The 14,390-nt window shown below is 41.6% G+C and overlaps 1 protein-coding gene across 2 annotated transcripts in view; it reads right to left on the minus strand.

Annotated features, from left to right (window-relative positions):
• PDSS2 (decaprenyl diphosphate synthase subunit 2) overlaps window positions 1-14,390 on the minus strand; it is a 126,776-nt gene that overhangs the window by 82,601 nt on the left and 29,785 nt on the right. The gene's annotated exons all lie outside the window — the stretch shown is intronic.

A 14,390-nucleotide genomic window follows, 5' to 3' on the forward strand; every position in this document is an offset into this window, starting at 1 on the left:
CCTGGCCTCTCTGGGACCTTTAGTTGTGCCTCTCTTGGGAAAGGAAGCCATAGTCTGAAAATTAACAGAAGACAAGGCTGAGCCAATAACTGAATAGAAAAGGAGAAGAATTTTAAGGACTTCCCAAGAGGAATGGATCCTGCTTCGAGGCCTCGAAGCTGCTGAGACGTGAGGACAATCTGGGCAAACCCAGAGTTCGTGCCCCCAAATCCAGCGGGGCCAGCCTCCCTAAACTTTTCAATTAAGTAAACCAAGGCACTCTGGTTGGAGGCTTAGCCGGTGGAGAATTTAGCCTGGGACCCCCAAGGCCCGCTCCGGGATCCACGCGGTGGACTGAGGCCTACGCGGCTGGCAGGAGGCCAACACGAGAGGCCTAGATTTAAAAAGGGCGCGAAGGCCTTCGCGCCGAAAAATCGCTCCGAATATGCCTTAAAGGGGAAGCGATCGACTAAGTCCAGGAGACTAGAAAGCCGTCTCACTCCGCAGGAGGTATATTTTAAGCCCTTTAATATATATGCAATAGAGAATCAATAAGGCAATCAATTAATACTTGCACTAGAACCTCCAGGCCAAAGGATTAAAAGAATCCACAAGCGGCCGCGGGGATCGTACACGGCAAAACCGCCGGGGGAAAACGAAACCGCAACTTCTCCAAGGGAAAAAAGCCGAGCCGCAAACGGCTGGCGCTATTAGTGCAAGTAAAATCAATAAGGATAAACAGTCTTACTATTTTTGAAGGAAAAGATCGAAGGGAAGGTGTTAGAATGTTGAACGAATGTTGAACGAGCTATCACAATACAACCGCAGGATATGCGAACTGAGCGAATTCTGGGGAAGGGGCGGATCCGGCAAGCTTTTTTAATACTAGGCTCAGTTCCACCGGATTGGACATGAGCAACCCATGTGACTGCTGGACCCGCTCCTTCAGTACGGAGAAATAACAGGGAAATCAACCCTTTGTTTCCATCTGATGATTGTTTAGATTTTGGCAATCCAGACAAGGTAGTCCTAATGTTGAAAATAGTAGTAAAACATCCCCAGAAAATAGCCGCTGGGCAACATTCACCAGAAATATGAAGAGCTGATGCAACAGTTTACCATTCTGCAAACTGCTTAAGTTTGCAAACTGGCACAAAAAATAAATCTGGAAATCTGTAATGTAGTGCCAGAAGATACCTAGTTTTTAACGGTGGGTTTTGTGTTTTTTTAAAGCAGAGGTTAGAAAGTATACTAGCATGTCCAAAAAGCAAAGAATGTTCTTCATCTTTATTTTCAAAAATATACTTGCATTCTATTGAGGTCCATCGACATAGTTAGAAAATAAAACTTGTATAAGTGGCTGAAGTCCAACACTTTATTCAAGATGTGCAGTCAAACCTGCACAGTTGACAGTGAGTTCCAGGCAAGGCCTTTTTAAAAGATGGTATCCAGGAATTGTGCAGGTCTGCATTCTGATTAATTGAGAGTTCTACAATGGGGACACCCGCTGTGGCAACCATTTTATGAATGGACAACTCTCATCACCAACAACAACACACACATACACACACTTGCCATGGCAACTATTTTCTTTGACTACCTGGGATAAGTATGCATGTGGGTTGATTGGATTGTTTGAGTTGTGGGTTTTTAACTGGGGTTTATGGTTTTAGATATTATATTTGACTTCTTTTTTATTGTATTTTTAATAGTGTTATATACTTTATAACAATGTATAAATATTATACACTAAGTCCTTTGGGATTGGGTGGCAAAGAAATTGAATAAAATAAATTAAATAAATAAATAAGTGATCAGCATGTCAAAGAGCCGGGGTGGCGCAGCAGGTAGAGTGCTGTACTGAAGGCCACTGAAGCTGACTGTAGATCTGTAGGTCAGCGGTTCAAATCTCATCACCGGCTCAAGGTTGACTCAGCCTTCCATCCTTCCGAGATGGGTAAAATGAGGACACGGATTGTGGGGGCAATAGGCTGGCTGGGTTAAAAAAGTGTTTTTGCTAACATGTTGCAAGCCGCCCTGAATCTAAGGAGAATGGCGGCATAAAAATCGACTGACTGAGTGACTGACTGATTGCTGACTGATTGACCGACCGACCGAATAAATAAAATAAATAAAATAAATAAAATAAATAAAATAAATAAAATAAATAAAATAAATAAAATAAATAAAATAAATAAAATAAATAAAATAAATAAAGTAAATAAAGTAAATAAAGTAAATAAAGTAAATAAAGTAAATAAAGTAAATAAAGTAAATAAAGTAAATAAAGTAAATAAAATAAATAAAATAAATAAAATAAATAAAATAAATAAAATAAATAAAATAAAATACAATAAAATACAATAAAATACAATACAATAAAATAAAATAAATAAATAAATAAATAATAAGCCCACTGACCCCAAAAGTCAGGGACACCTGAGATGATCAGGGACCCATGTTTCCAAAGAGCAAAATCAACAAATTTAACAAAGCTAGCAACAAACAAAATTCACAACGAAGGTTGTGCTTTACAGTGCTTAAAACAAAGCAAATGCCAACTTGTCCTTGTCTATGGGAAACTCCTTAGCTGTGGTAGTCCCAACGTGATCATTCTTTGCACTGCTGCTCCTCATTATGAAAACAACAAAAAATTAAACAACTAGCAACTACATTTGTAAGTATTTTGGAAATCAGGCTGTAACCTTGCAGCGATTATTATTTTTGCGTGGGATAATTTCTTTGGAGGGAGGGCGTTCTGCTTTAGGCTCAAACTTAAGCAATTCATTTAAGTTTATATGCAATGACTGCACTAGACTAACTGAATGAAAGTAAACAGATTCCCATTAATATACATTGCCAATTATGTACAGACACTACCAAGCCTGTGAACAGACGCTCATCTGTCCAAGTGTTTCCCCGAAATATTTCCACACAGCTTTTTAAAATACGTAACTCCATCAATGTAACTGAAAAGTGATCATACCAATGGATTCGGTCCGAACAATGCATGAGCAGAAATACATTTCTGGATTTAAAGTGGCAGTTGTTTCAAAATATTTGCTTCATTCTTCCAATCAAGCAAAATGAAATAGCTAAGCATCCCATGAGTCAAACACATAATAAAAACAGTGTAATTTTTTTCCCCTCTTATTCGCAAAAGGGAAGAATGTATAATTGGAACATGCTAGCACAAGTTCAGTAGCCGATTTTACTGCTTGTTTTCCAAATCATGAAACAAATGGTCAGAGGGAGAAAATACTGAATCACAAATGACCGTGTTCAAGTTTTAATGTATTAACACACATTTCTTTCTTAAGTGTGCATTTGCATGTAAATCAAGTGCTTCAGAAAAAACAAAAAAAACCATATTTCCTGAGTGAATTGTGCAATTACCCTGGTCACTTTCTAACAAGTGTCAAACAACCTCTTTCATTTCAATTGTTTATAGAGACCTTTCACTCCATTGCTAAGAGATAAACTTAGCAGTACAAATGTTTAAAATGTTAATTGACTCCATTGTTCAAATCAGAAAAAGAAAAAGGAACACACTTGGCTCAGGTGACTATTTTTCAAGAGTTGAAGCCTGCCCACAATGTTAATTTTATTTTAAACCTGTACATTTTAATATCTCAGACAGACTTGATGGATCCTCACCAGTTCCGAGCGCCAACAGGAGTGTTTTATCAGAGAATAACACTTTGGTGGTTATAGATTTCGGAACAAGCATTTGTTAAAAGGCAAATCCTGGAAGTATGCTGTAAATTATGAACTACAAAAATATGAAGGTTACTCCACATGTTCTTCACAATATTTAACATTTCTTAGCCTCTTCCCTTAAGTAGGGGTTTTTACCTTTACCACAGATAGTTTTCTATGTTTCTTGGGAAAATATAGTCCTGAAGCAGATGGATCTTATAATATAAATGCTCTGATAAATAAATAGTTAAGAGGGCTAATAAGAAGTCTTTGAGCTCCATCATCCATCAACTGGGCACCACTCTAAGCAGCATTAGGGAAAAATAAGAACCCTTCCTGAGCAATGAAATTGCTGCTGCCTTCAGGATAACTTCATATTAATCAGATGCATCTTGTAAAGGCAAACAGCCCTCCCCCAGTGGGTCGACCTCTAGGGAGGCACAGGATGCCATGATTGCCACATCAAAATGAAGCAACAAAGAGAATTTTCTCAATGAGACGACCTCGGTTGTATCAAGATGACTCTAAAGTGTGCAACAGGGTTGATATTCCTGGAGGCGTCTGTAATATGGTAAATGATTTAGCTTTACTAGATAAATGGTCAAAGCAATGGAAACTGCAGTTTAATGTTTCCAAATATAAAATAATGCACTTGGGGAAAATGAATCCTCAATCTGAGTATTGTATTGGCAGTTCTGTGTTAGCAAATACTTCAAAAGAAAAGGATTTAGGGGTAGTGATTTCTGACAGTTTCAAAATGGGTGAACAGTGCAGTCAGGCGGTAGGGAAAGCAAGTAGGATGCTTGGCTGCATAACTAGAGGTATAACAAGCAGGAAGAGGGAGATTATGATCCTGCTATATAGAATGCTGGTGAGACCACATTTGGAATACAGTGATCCCTCGAGTTTCGCGATCTCAATCTTCACGAAACGCTATATCACGATTTTTAAAAAAATATTAATTTTTTTAAAAAACCACTTCCGTGTTTGGCTTCAGGACTCAGCTGGGAAGCGGCGCGGCTGTTTTAAAAGGTCGCAGCCGGCCTGGGGGGCTTCCCAGCACCTTCGGGGGGGTGCTGGGAAGCCCCCCAGGCCGTCTGCGACCTTTTAAAACAGCCGCGCCGCTTCCCAGCTGAGTCCTGAAGCCAAACGCCAAAGGCGAACTTCCGCGTTTGGCTTCAGGACTCAGCTGGGAAGCGGCGCGGCTGTTTTAAAAGGTCGCAGCCTGGAGACCGCTAAGGATATCGCTCTGGGAGAGGGGGCAACTGCCCGGTTAAAAGCAAGAATCCACCCCCTAGCCAAACGGCTTTTTTCCTGTTTAGCGCTCGAACGCCGTGCTAAACAGGAAAAAAGCCGTTTGGCTAGGGGGTGGATTCTTGCTTCTTAACCGGGAGCAGTTGCCCCCTCTCCCAAAGCGATGTTCCAAAGCGGTCTCCGGGAAGCGACCAAGGGAAAGGCAGTCGCCTGCCTTTCCTTCAGCTCTAAAGAAGCGGCAACTGCCCTGCCTTCCCCCAGCCAGTTAACCGAGCGCTTCAAGTTAACCGGCTGGGGGAAGGCGGGGCATTTGCCTTCTCTTTCAAGCTGAAGGAAAAGCAGACGACTGCCTTTCCCTCGGTCGCTTCCCGGAGACCGCTTTGGAACATTGCTTTGGTTGCGCCTGCCTCTCCTACAGCGGAGAGAGGCGGCAAATGGCCAACCCTTCCCCCAACAGCTTAGCTGAGTGCTTCGGGAAGGTGTCGCCTGTCTTCGCTGTAGGAGAGGCAGGAAGCCCCCCAGGCCAGCTGCGACCTTTTAAAACAGCCGCGCCGCTTCCCAGCTGAGTCCTGAAGCCAAACGCGGAAGTTCGCCTTTGGCGTTTGGCTTCAGGACTCAGCTGGGAAGTGGCGCGGCTGTTTTAAAGGTCGCAGCCGGCCTGGGGGGGCTTCCCAGCACCCCCCCGAACCCCCAACCTGGGTCTTCCCGGCCGCCCACGCAAAGGGGAAACCCCGGCTCCTCGCTGATGCCCGCCGCTCGCCCGCCCGCCAGCAAGAGGGGGAAGACCCAGGGAAGGTTCCTTCGGCTGCCCAGCAGCTGATCTGCTCGGTAGCGTAGCAGCAGCGAGGAGCCGAATCAGGTTTCCCCTTTGCGTGGGCGGCGGGGAACGCAAACTCCACCATCTACGCATGCGCGGCCATAGAAGAAAAAAAGGGCGCGCATGCGCAGATGGTGTTTTTACTTCCGCAACCCTACATCACGAAAAATCGATTATCACGAGGGGTCTTGGAACGGAACCCTCGCGATAATAGAGGGGTCACTGTACTGTGTTCAGTTCTGGAGACCTCACCTACAAAAAGATATTGACAAAATTGAACGGGTCCAAAGACGGGCTACAAGAATGGTGGAAGGTCTTAAGCATAAAACGTATCACGAAAGACTTAATGAACTCAATCTGTATAGTCTGGAGGACAGAAGGAAAAGGGGGGACATGATCAAAACATTTAAATATATTAAAGGGTTAAATAAGGTCCAGGAGGGAAGTGTTTTTCATAGGAGAGTGAACACAAGAACAAGTGGACACAATCTGAAGTTAGTTGGGGGAAATATCAAAAGCAACATGAGAAAAAATTATTTTACTGAAAGAGTAGTAGATCCTTGGAACAAACTTCCAGCAGACGTGGTAGATAAATCCACAGTAACTGAATTTAAACATGCCTGGGATAAACATATATCCATCCTAAGATAAAATACAGAAAATAGTATAAGGGCAGACTAGATGGACCATGAGGTCTTTTTCTGCCGTCAGACTTCTATGTTTCTATGTTTCTATGTTTCTAAGATCGCTCCTTTTATTGTATTTCACTTTTCCTGACATGTGGTACAGAATAACCAATTTGCGAACGCCACATACATTAAGCCATCCCCCAACTACCATTCACTCATGCGCTGTATAAGGCAACCTCCTCGTGACTTCCCTATAGATAATTAACGGAAGCTCCATTCTTTGCCTTTTCCTGGATTGTGTGTTTACTGGTGATTAGCAAAGGAATGAGAGTAAGGCATATATTTCCTTATATGGAAGTTAGCTATAGGTTTTCTTCATGTTGTATATCAAGTTAATTATTTTCCACGTGGTCATGGATTCTGCAGGATGCTTACTCAGCCTGGACTTTGCTTCCTTTCAATAGAGGAAGAAATAAGGTTTTATTCAGCACCCAATTAGGCTAAAACATCACCCTTCAGCAATATTCCATTCCTAAAGTTCGGTGCCTAAAAACCTATGATTACAACAGATGCATCTTGGAATATTCAAAGCAACTATTTTCTATCAAGAGCTATTTTGGAGTAGTGATTAAGGTTGAGCCACGATGGCCCAGTGGTTAGAGTGCAGTATTGCAGGCTACTTCGGCTAACTGCGTTTAACTGCAATTTGGCAGTTCAAATGTCACTGGGCTCAAGGTTGATTCGGCCTTCCAATATTCCAAAGTGGGTAAAATGAGGACCCAGATTGTTGAGAGCAATATGCTGACTTTGTGAACCGCTTAGAAAGGGCTGCAACACACTGTAAAGCTGCATATAAGTCTAAATACCATTGCTATCAGGCGATAAGCTATGTGACCACTAATTCTAGTTTCAATTTGGAGAAAGCCAGAAAAATTGCCTTGGGTTAGTCACATTTGTCGCTACCCTAAGAAGGGAAAAATCACTTTGGAAAAATCTTGCCAAGCAAACGGTAGGAAAGTGATGGCGAACCTATGGCACGGTTGCCACAGGTGGCATGCTGAACCATATCTGCTGGCATGCGAGCTGTTGCTCTAGCTCAGCTCCAACATTCATATGTGTGCCAGGCAGCTGACTTTTGGCTCACACAGAGGCTCTGGGAGGGAGTTTTTGGCTTCCAGAGAGCCTCGGGGGGGATGGGGGAGGGTGTTTTACCCTCCTCCAGCTCCAGGGAAACCTTTGGAGCCCAGGGAGGGCGAAATATGAGCCTACTAGGTCCACTAGAAGTTGCAAAACAGGCCTTTTCCAGACTCCAGGGGGTGTGGGAAGCTGTTTTCGCCTTGCCAGGCATTGGATTATGGGTGTGGGCACTCGTATGTGTGTGATAGCGTGCAAGTACCTTCTTTCAGCACCCGAGGGGAAAAAAGGTTCGCCATCATTGCTGTAGGAGCTCATCCAGGCATTAGCAACAGAGCGGGTAGCACTTCACCATTCATGTCTGTTGTACAATTTGAGGGTTTATTAAACTCGGAGCTACTTCTCAAAGAGCAGGTGACAGATGTAAACAGGATTATCTTTGCCATGATCTATCTGGAGCTACTACTCAAAGAGCAGGTGACAGATGTACACAGGAAGACCTTTGCCATGATCTATCTGGTGTGCCCTCCAAACAGTCATTCGTGTTATAATCACCCCATTAGTAGATCACTGCAGCACACTCTACAGAAGCTGCAGGTAATCTAGAATGTGGTGGCATAGTCTAGCACAGGGATCCTCAAGGCCTGTGGGCTGAATCCGACTGATGATGTGGTTGAATCCAGTCTGCAGTGCTGTCCTGGTCTACCCTATGCAAGAGGAAAGATCAGGCCAGCATAGCTTCAGCCCGGTGTACCCAATGTGAAGAAGAAAGATTGGGTCAGTGTAGCTTGGCTCCCTGTGCATGGGCCTGCAAAATGCAATGCGCACGCAGCCTCTGCACATGGGCCTGGCTCCTCATGCATGGGTGGGGGGCATGTGGGGGACCATCATGCACAGGGAGCCAGGACCATGTGCAGAGGCTGCGTGCGCACTGCATTTTGGGGGGGTGCATGTGCACGCTTGCTCGCTTTGGGCACTCGGTCCAGAAAAAGTTAACCATCACTGGATTAGGCCAACAAAACTGCACAAAGCAATGTGGGAGCAAGTCCACATTGCAGCAGAGGGTAGACTCCATTGTTACAGCCTGGCATTAACAAATCTAAAAGCCAAAGATCAATTAACAACTTATAAATATATTATGTACGTGTTGTTTGTTTTTTTAAAATATGATAGGGTTTTTATATGCTTCCTTTTAATATTAGATTTGTTCTGCCATAATATTGTTTTTACTATTGTTGTGAGCCGCCCCGAGTCTCCGGAGAGGGGAGGCATACAAATCTAATTAATAATAATAATAATAATAATAATAATAATAATAATAATAATAATAATAATAATATATGCAGCTAAATCTTACAATTCAACTTTCTCTAAAATCTTGTTCTTCAGAATTCAGTTCTACTGAAAATCATGTGTACTTTCACAAACTACATATAGCCCTCATTTCCCAAACCGCAGAACTATTAAATGAGCCAAAAATATGAATTCCTAACGAAAATGAATGAATGTCAACTAACAGCTATTATGGCACTAAAATCAGGTTTCATATACATAACTAAAATTATATAAACTTTTATTAAAATCTGCTGTTCATCCAAGTTGGATCCTAGCTACAGGAGCATTTGGGTAAACATTTCTGGGGAGTCTCCAGTTTAATTTCAGAAGAAACGGAGCAATAATAGCTCATGGCCAAAAGAATAGTAAAAATAAATTAAAAAATGCAGCAGGATGTTTAAGTTTTAAAAATTATCCCTACATTTTTCAAATGTTGTACTCTCATATGTACAGGTGCAAGTTACATCTCTTTTACTTCTTTCAATCAACCCTGGTTCTTAGTCAAGTCTACAAATGTACTAAACACTGAATCAAGTCATTTTTTGTGTAAATTTGCCAAATAGCGTATACAAGTAGTTTTGGACTTTGGATCACCAGTTTAGTGACCATTTGAATTTTACAATGGCACTGAAAAAAAGTGACTCATGTCTATTTTTCATATTTAACAACCGCTGCGGCATCTCCATGGTCACAAGATCAAAATTAAGATGCTTGGCAATTGTCTTCTATTTATGACGGTTGCAGTGTCCCAGGATTATGCGATCATCTTAGTCATTGGGGAAGCCAGATTCATTGGACAATGGTGTTACTAACACAACTGTGGCAAGAAAAGTTGTAAATGGAACAAAATTCAATTAAACTGTCTTGCTTAGCAACAGAAAGTTTGGGCTCAGTTGTGGTCAGTATTGGGTTGCTACCGGAACCGGGAAGCACCAGTGATAGAAATGGAGCTGCACGCACAGCACTGTGTGACCAGCGAGGGACGCATCTGGCCCGAGGACCGCGAGTTTGACACCCCTGATCTAGACTTCTGAAGGTCTTAAATTTTACATATCATGAATGAAGCATAGAAACATAGAAGATTGACGGCAGAAAAAGACCTCATGATCCATCTAGTCTGCCCTTATACTATTTCCTGTATTTTATGTTAGAATGGATATATGTTTATCCCAGGCATGTTTAAATTCAGTTACTGTGGATTTACCAACCACGTCTGCTGGAAGTTTGTTCCATGCATCTATTACTCTTTCAGTAAAATAATATTTTCTCATGTTACTTCTAATCTTTCCCCCAACTGACCTCAGATTGTGCCCCCTTGTTCTTGTGTTCACTTTCCTATTAAAAACACTTCCCTCCTGAACCTTATTTAACCCTTTAACATGTTTACATGTTTCGATCATGTCCCCCCTTTTTCTTCTGTCCTCCAGACTATACAGATTGAGTTCATTAAGTCTTTCCTGATACGTTTTATGCTTAAGACCTTCCACCATTTTTATAGCCCGTCTTTGGACCCGTTCAATTTTATCAATACAGTGGAACCTCGACATACGAGCAGCTCTACTTACGAGCTACTCGAGATAAGAGCTGGGAGGGGAGCGACATTTTTGTTCGCCTCCCGAGCTCACATTCGGGATACGAGCGCCAAGGAGCTGTCTCCTGAAGCCGAAAGCTAACTTCCGCGTTCGGCTTCAGGAGACAGCTCCTTGGCGCTCGTATCCCGCGTGTTTTAAAAGGTTGCAGCCGGCCTGGGGGGCTCGGGGGGGTGCTAACTTCCGCGTTCGGCTTCAGGAGACAGCTGCAAAGCGGCGCGCGTGTTTTAAAACGTGGCAGCCGGCCTGGGGGGCTAGGGGGCTTCCCCCCGAGCCCCCCAGGCCAGCTGCCACGTTTTAAAACACGCGCGCCGCTTTGCAGCTGTCTCCTGAAGCCGAACGCGGAAGTTAGCGTTCCGGCTTCAGGAGACAGCTGCAAAGCGGCGCGCGTGTTTTAAAACGTGGCAGCCGGCCTGGGGGGCTCGGGGGGAAGCCCCCGAGCCCCCCAGGCCGGCTGCCACGTTTTAAAACACGCGCGCCGCTTTGCAGCTGTCTCCTGAAGCCGAACGCGGAAGTTAGCGTTCCGGCTTCAGGAGACAGCTGCAAAGTGGCGCGCGTGTTTTAAAATGTGGCAGCCGGCCTGGGGGGCTCGGGGGGAAGCCCCCTAGCCCCCCAGGCCGGCTGCCACGTTTTAAAACACGCGCGCCGCTTCGCAGCTGTCTCTGAACGCTAACTTCCGCGTTCGGCGGCAGCGGTTTTTTTTGTTGTTGCACGGATTAATTGACTTTACATTGTTTCCTATGAGAAACAATGTTTCGTCATACGAGCGTTCCGACTTACGAGCCTCCTTCCAGAACCAATTAGTCTCGTAAGTCGGGGTTCTACTGTATCTTTTTGTAGGTGAGGTCTCCAGAACTGAACACAGTATTCCAAATGTGGTCTCACCACCAGCGCTCTATACAGCGGCAGTGTTCCCTCTAATTTTTTGGGGGGGTGGGCGGAAAAATATAGTGTCTGAGCGGCAGTCCCTTTGGGACTGGGCGGCACAGAAATAATAAATAAATAAATAAATAAATAAATAAATAAACAAACAAATAAATAAAATCCCACCCTGTTTTGCCTCAGAGAATTTCAAAATAAATTACTGTACTGTGTGTCTATAACAGTGAGCTCATAATAGGGCAACTCTATCAATATCAAAATGCCACTTAAATAGTTGAGCTAGTTTCAAACTAGATTTTGATTTTCTTTCTCTCTTCCTTACTCCCATTCTTTTTCTTTCTCTTTTCCTTCCTCTCTTTTTTCTATCTGTTTCTCTCTCTTCCTCTCTCTCCCCTTCCCTCTCACTCTTTCCCTCTCGGCTTCTGGGCAGGTTTGGAAAACTCTGAGTTGATTATGATTTTTAAGTGAGCGATTGCTCACTGTTCAGCTTAGAGGGAACTATGTACAGCGGGATCACAATTTCCCTCCTTCCTGCTTGTTATACCTCTAGCTATGCAGCCAAGCATTCTACTCGCTTTCCCTACCGCCTGACCGCACCGTTCATGAATGTTTAAATAAAGGGGGGGGGGAAATAAAGCTAATACCGTGCTACAATATTTCTAAAAGAAAAGCAATGAGCAATACAGTATATTTTGAATAGAAAAATTAGTTGAGTAAGAGTGTCTGTCTATTCCCCATGCTCTTTTTTATTTAGACAGCATCATCCTACTGCTTCTTTCATTAACAAAAATCAGGGAAAGTAATGGATAACTGCCCTGAATCATGACCCTTAGCTTACTAATCACTGAAACAACCACATGAGATTCACCCTCATTACTTTGGTAAATAGCAATAAACTATATTAGAGACAGTTCGTGGGTTTTTAAAAAGTAGTCAACTTCAAACATCCAACAATTGACCAATTATTCACTTAACATTTCTCCTGGAATATTCACAAATTAAGTATTTAGAAAAAAAGGAGTGTGATAAAAAATATATAGCAATTTTTAAGCAAGCAAACAATTACACAATATTCTTCAAATTATGGGGAAGTTCAATCCTTTTCCTGATGTACTTTTCCCTTCTTTTATGAGAGAAATAAGAAACATGAAAAGTAAAATCTATTGTTGCTTGAATTTAATTCCCGTTTGAAAAGAAAGATGGGCATTTTTAACAGCTAAGTCTTTTGTTGCTTGCCAGCATTTATAATAAAATGATTTTCAGGCTAATCGGAATGTTAAAACATAGTTTCATGGCAAACATGAAATATAACAGGTTTGCCTGGTTTCAGGGCATATATGGAAGGCACAAAGTTTCCATCACTGACTTTTAACCCTTGTATGCTGTTCGAAAAAAGTTCCTAATGTTATGTTCCCGGGTCACCCTGACCCGGACCGAAAACTCTTCATTTGCAGTGCTTATGTTTGGTCTTTTTGAAAGCTTTTTTCACCTGGAAACATGTTTGAACATTTCTGCACACAATGGAATGAAAATTGAACTGAAAAAATTAATCCTTATTGGTTTGTTTTGCACATAAATGTGCCTCCCCCCCCGTTTTTGTGAAAGTTTTTTCAATTTATGGATAGTTTTGCTTGCAAAATCCATTCTATTTTACTAAAGTTGGTGTGGGATTGGTAGCTTGAACATTTCTGCACACAATGATATGAAAATTGAACTGAGAAAATTAACCCTTATTGGTTTATTTTGCACATAAATGTGCCTCCCCCCCGTTTCTGTGACATAGTCTTCACTTTATGGATAGTTTTGCTAGCAGAATACATTCAATTTTGCTAAAGTTGGTGTTGGATTTGTAGCTTGAACATTTCTGAACATAATGATATGAAAATTGAAGTGGAAAAATTGATGCATATTGGTTTATTTTGCATATAAAGTTATTTCAATTTATATAAAAATTATGCTGTTAATTTCAAACTTACATACTTTTTTTTAGTAAAATGGATTTCTTTCATAAAATTAGTTATCTGGCTACAATGTGGTTGATTTTCAAAAGGATATTCCAAATATTTCTAGACAAATATGTATAAACAGTGACAATAATGGCACACAGCAAGGCCGGGGGGGGGTGTCCCTTTTGTGGCAAAAATAAACCAATAAGAACCATTTTTTTCAGTTCATTTATATTTTTCTTATATTCAGAAATGTTCAATTTAGTATATCAAACCTTTTGGGGGAAAATTTCTTAGGGATTTGTAGCCTTAAAAAATAGAAATTGACACGAAATTCAGAAAGGATGGGGGGAGGGGCTTTTTGATCAAAATAAAAATATAAGTCTCAATTTTTCCAGTTCAATTTTCATATCATTATGTTCATAAATGTTCAAACTAGTTTTCCAGTTGAAAAAGTTTTCAAAAAGATCAAATTCAAGTACCTAAAAAAAATATTTTTGGTCCGGTCATATACGAACAGAAACAGATTCGAAGTTATGAATTTTTTTTGCCCAGAAAACAATTAGCCACCACCCCAAAAATATTTTTTGATGATCAGCATTGTTAAATTGAGTAAATGAATGCCTAAGATTTTAAAGAATATTTTGGATTTGGAGCATAAAAAAATAAAAAGTGAAAATGATTGCAAGCAGCCGAGGGGGGGGGGGTTGGCCTTATTTCTGATGTTAAAAAACCAGTAAGAATCATTTTTTTCAGTTCCTTTATATTTTTCTTATATTCAGAAATGTTCAAGGTACCATTCCCACACCAACTCCAGTAAAATAGACTGCATTTTGCAAGCAAAACTATCCATAAATTGAAAAAACTTTCACAAAAACGGGGGGGGAGGCACATTTATGGGCAAAATAAACCAATAAGGATTAATTTTTTCAGTTCAATTTTCATTCCATTGTGTGAAGAAATGTTCAGACTACTTTCCAAGTGAAAAAAGCTTTCAAAAAGACCAAACATAAGCACTGCAAATGAAGAGTTTTCGGTCCGGGTCAGGGTGACCCGGGAACATAACATTAGGGAGTTTTTTTTTTTCAGCAAGAAAGAAACCTCCCACCCCCCCAAAAAAATTCTC

The sequence above is a fragment of the Erythrolamprus reginae genome, chromosome 1 (assembly GCF_031021105.1).
Source record: "Erythrolamprus reginae isolate rEryReg1 chromosome 1, rEryReg1.hap1, whole genome shotgun sequence".
Classification (NCBI taxonomy): Eukaryota; Metazoa; Chordata; class Lepidosauria; order Squamata; family Dipsadidae; genus Erythrolamprus; species Erythrolamprus reginae.